This window comes from Dermacentor albipictus, chromosome 7 (assembly GCF_038994185.2).
Source record: "Dermacentor albipictus isolate Rhodes 1998 colony chromosome 7, USDA_Dalb.pri_finalv2, whole genome shotgun sequence".
Classification (NCBI taxonomy): Eukaryota; Metazoa; Arthropoda; class Arachnida; order Ixodida; family Ixodidae; genus Dermacentor; species Dermacentor albipictus.
Window position 1 is genome coordinate 61,262,987 of NC_091827.1, and position 5,007 is coordinate 61,267,993.

Here is a 5,007-nt window from a genome sequence, read left to right on the forward strand (position 1 = left end):
ATGTCGCCCTAAGTTACAAGGCTTCAGCCATAGTGTGTTATAGCCCACGCACCACCACGGCCTACTTTTCCCCGCCACCCTGTCTGAAACGCCCCATTAACGGCGGAACTAGCCGCGATATCCGCTGCATGCGACGCTGTCCACAAGCCTCCTTTTGCAGCCTTCACTCATCACAATGTTTAAGCAAACTGGCAGGCCTTCAAGGAGGCCTGCGAGTCTGTACAATGAATGTTTACACAGTGGTTAAACCGATAGCCATTTCATGCTAGTTGAGGTCCAATTCAATGAGCATTTGCAGGTCAGTCACAGGAAAGAGCTGGTTAAAAAGAAGACGGCGGCAGTGTTGTGCTCTTCTTTGCCTATGTTCTTGGCCGTTAAGCGCTGTTACTTTCCAAAATATGAATTACCGCCAGCTCCCCCAAGTTTACAATCTAGTAAAGACTACAAGTTTATCGAACATTTCACATACCCCATGCCACAATCGTGAAGTAAAAAAAAAGAACGTTAGCAGGCACTCACGACAAATCGTGACAAGTTTTATAGTGGAATCAGTGAAAACTGAGCAGAAAGTGAATTATGCCACAAGATTCCCACAAATGCATCAAGTCACAATGCGCATATAACATGCGGAAGTGCTCGCGCTATTGGAAGTTCACACAAACAATGCCGGTATAGATCAGTGTATGTAGTGGAGATAAGCGAAACATACTACAGGGCACTCTTGCTCTAGTACCAGAGATAGTTCTGAGTGTGGCTGTTCCTGCATCATGGGAATGGTGGGCAGTCAATAGATTTGCTTAAACTTCGTCCTCCTGAATACGAACGAACCCGTTGATATTTTCTTTCTTAAAGCTGTCCTTTCTTTCTTTGGCGATTTGTTTTATGACAGTAATTTGTTTAATTCAATTTAAGCGAGGATGACCGCTTAGATGGATGGATGGAAAAATTTATTGAGGTGCATCGAAATGTGCACTCCGTCCCGTCGGGACAGAAAGACCTAGCCTCTTCGCCATGTCGCGGGCCTGTTGAGTAAAAAAAAAAAAATCCACCATTGTCGATTATTGATTGTGGCTTACGAGCAAAATCCAGACTTAGCAACAGGCACGCTTGAAACTCCTGCAACTAACTCAAGCGCTGAAAACCGTGCACTAAAATGAAATGTTCGCAAAAGTGAGACACTTCACTACTGGGAGACGATGTGAGTGATCACCGTAATCCCTACTACAGCTCCGTAAGAGTAGCAAGCCCCTACACAACAGAGACTGCAAGTGTGCCAAGACAACGCGAGCTCATTTTGTTTCTTTTGGTCGCTTTGCAGCCTATTAGACGGTAATGAGCAAGCAATTCATGGATTTCGACATCTCTACCAATACACAGGCTATGAGAGGCGCCATTGTAGGATGCCACGGCAAGATTAATTGTGGCCAGCTGGGATTTCCTCCGTGTGGTTCGGCATTCTGCTCTCATCGGAAAAATAGAATGCCCCCACCGTGATCGGGAATCGTACTTGCAACCTTGTGCTTAGTCGCAGAAATGTGTATAGCCACTGAGCTACCGCTGCAGTGCCCATGTAGTATGTAGCCGATTTAGGATGCGTAAAATGTCTCTTAAGTGTTGATAATGGTAAGAGCACTGACAGCGTCAACACTCGGACAACCTCCTCAATCCCCGAGATTCACTTCTTTCTGTGCTAATGGATTTACCGTCTCACATCTTTGTTTCATTTATAAAGACACCATTATAAGCATGGCTGTGCCTTGTGCTGAAAAGCTTTCGCCACCTCATTGTTGCAGCTCAAAATTGTGAAATCAAGGAAAGGAAAGACAAAGCTTAAAGCGGTGAATCGTTTGCAGTATTCCCTGTAGTTACCAGTTTAACGGGACTGGGACCGGCCGCGCATTATCGTCGTACTAATTGCATTCGAGCATCTGCAACGGAACTCTTCTTAATTCGCAAAGAATCTCGCAACAAAGTTTTTAAGGAACGGAATGCTGCGCTGTCCAAGGCTCTGAAAGTGTTCTTCCTTCTTACAGAGGACGTGACCATGGCCGCCAGCTCACTCGTTTACTCAGTCCTCAATTTCTCTGTGGACCTCTACAAGCAGCTAATGGCAAAGGACCAAGGTGACGGGAACATCCTTTTTTCGCCGTTCAGCATCTCTGCTGCCCTCTCGATGGCACTGGGAGGCGCCCGAAGCAACACGGCTAAGGAACTGTCCGCTGTCCTCCATGTCGACGCTGACGAGGTCCACAGTCACGTTGCGAGCTTCTTTTCGAAACTTCCTGATTACGCGGCTGACGTGAAACTTAACATCTCCAACCGGATGTACGCTGAACAGACATTTCGGGTGCTATCCAGCTACGTTGCGCTCCTTCGCGACAAGTACAACACGACGATAGAGTCTGTCGACTTCAGGAACAAGTACGAGAGCGTTCGACAGGAAGTCAACTCGTGGGTCGAGAAGGCGACAGAATCAAGGATCAAGGACCTCCTTCCGAGCGGTACCGTGGACGCGATGACCACTCTCATTCTTGTAAACGCCATCTACTTTAAGGGTTTATGGAGCTCACAGCTCGACTCAAAGTATACGCGCACTTCCGACTTCCATCTGGACTCGAGAAACAAGACGCAAGTTGAGATGATGTTTCAGAAGTCCAGCTTCTCGATGGGCCACTCCAATGATATGGAGGTGGAATCTTTGGAAATACCGTACCACGGCAGCAAGACATCCATGGTGGTGCTTCTTCCCAAGGACATCGAGGGGTTGTCCAAACTAGAGGAGCGCTTGACCGCTTCAGCACTTTCCAAGATATTGGAGAACATGCGCAGGTGTTCCAACGTCAAGCTCTACTAGCCGAAATTCAAGCTGGAAGAAGCTGTCAGCCTGAAGGCCACGTTACAAGCAATGGGGATCAACGACTTCTTCGGACCGGTAGCGAATCTTTCTGCCATAAGCGACGCGGGGAAGCTGGTCGCTACCGATGTGATCCACAAGGCCTTTGTGGAAGTCAACGAAGAAGGCACTGAGGCCGCAGCTGCTACCGCTGTAGTTATGATGTGCCGTAGCGCGAGGATGCCAGAAGAGGAGCTTAAATTTTTGGTGGACCGACCATTCATGTTTCTTATCCGAAGCCTTGACCCCGAGGTTGTCCTTTTTATTGGTTCCGTTCGCCGTTAGTGAACAGAAAGTGAGGCACAGGAATACGTGAAGTAGCTAGTACAATTAATATTTGGTGCACAAGACAGGCGCGCATATTACGTGATTTAATCTAGGTTATAATTGCTACAACTATGGATATTAAAAATATAACAAGTAAAGATGAGTTTTAAGCACTGTGCGTCTCAGTATACCGTCCTCACGACTGGTTTGAAGAACGTTTTGGTTGAACGTCTCATGACGACACCAGTTTCGAGGTGAAAACTCCCCAACTTTGTGGAGAAATGCATTGGCATGCCAGTTACTTGTGTACTTCAGTGCATGAAACGACGTTTTGTTAACAAGTTAACTGGATCGCCAAAGCATTTCTTCGCAAAGTTGGGGAATTTATATCTCGAAACTGGTGTCATCTTGAAAATTTGTTACAAGTGGATCCGCCTTGCGAACTCCACGACTAAATATGTAAATTGCAATATGGGTCATAATGTATTTAATTAAAAATTTAATTCGTGCATTTTTAATAATTAATCGATTTTGCATCTCAATTTATTGTGCAAGTGTTGTGCGCCGCCTCGAGTAGAACAGCTCATGAAATAAAATTGTGATATCTGCCACAGGCCATTTTTAAAGATTTTTGAAAGTGTTCGCTGAAACACCCTGTATATATACACGTAATGTTTATCTGCCGGAACTAAGCTTGAGAGTTTTAGCCAGCGCCACCACTCATGTAATAGGCGGCGTATGTGAAACATCCTTTCTACCGCAGTCATCACGTATACTTGAGCTTTTTTGGTGAAGACAACTGGTCTATAAACCTACACATGCTACTGAAGGCTTCTGAATGCTGAAATGCTACCTGAAGCATGTGTGGTAGCATTTCATGCAAATGTGCTGCTAGTGAAGTCAGGATCGGTAAAGAATGAAATGAAGCAAGAACCGCATGCGACCGAAGCACAAGAAGGAGATATAAATATGAGCGTCACACATGAGACAACTATTACAATAATTTCAAAGAATTGCCCGCAACGGAGGTTTCGATGTGTAGTGTGTTTCCTTTTATTTATTTACAATTGCAGGAAGATAGGTGGATATAGCAATCGTAGTTTGCTGTGTGTAGGAAGACGGTGGCAAGACACCTCATGTCCACGCTGCACGCACTTATAACAGGCACGTGTTGGCGTAGGGCAGCCGTTCCTCCCAAAAGCAGCCTAAAGATTTGGTTTGAATAATGAAAATGCAATAGAACACAATAGTCATACATGTTTTTATACTTTTCATATATGCATATTTCTTATCATATAACGCAAGGTCAATCTTGCGGGGAAATATGAGGAGGGGGAGGAGGAGGAAAAACGTTTATTTAACAAAAGAAAGGACAAGCGGCTGTCTTTCTGCTTGTGCGGGAGGCGCCCTTAGTCGAGGGCTCCTGCGCCTGTCTCCTGGGCCTGCCACACCAGTTGCTGCTGGTTACGAGGGTCCGAACTAGTCAGCATGGCCTCTCACTGCTCGGGTGTGGGGTTGGGTATTTGCGGGGCTGCCTTCACTTTGGAGCACGCCCATGGGGTGTGATATAGGGAAGCATAGTCGTTACAAAGGGGACATTTGTTTGAGTATTGTGTAGGGTGTATTGGGTCTAGTCTGCTTAAATGGGGGTATCTATTGGTTTCTAGTTGTCGCCATGTTACGGCGTCTTCACGTGAGAGGGTCTTGTGTGGAAGTGGGTATTGTGATCTGTTCAATCTGTGGTATTGTAGCGCGGCGTTGTATTGTAAAGGCACGGGCTTCATAGATGCGGCCGTATCCCTCTCTTGCGGCGCCCGGAAGGCATGAGCTCGGGTTACAGCGTGCGC

The 5,007-nt window shown here is 46.3% G+C and overlaps 1 pseudogene; it reads left to right on the plus strand.

Annotated features, from left to right (window-relative positions):
* The first annotated feature begins 2,043 nt into the window (after positions 1-2,043).
* On the plus strand, positions 2,044-3,178 carry LOC135904782 (ipis-1-like; annotated as a pseudogene).
* Positions 3,179-5,007: the final 1,829 nt, after the last annotated feature.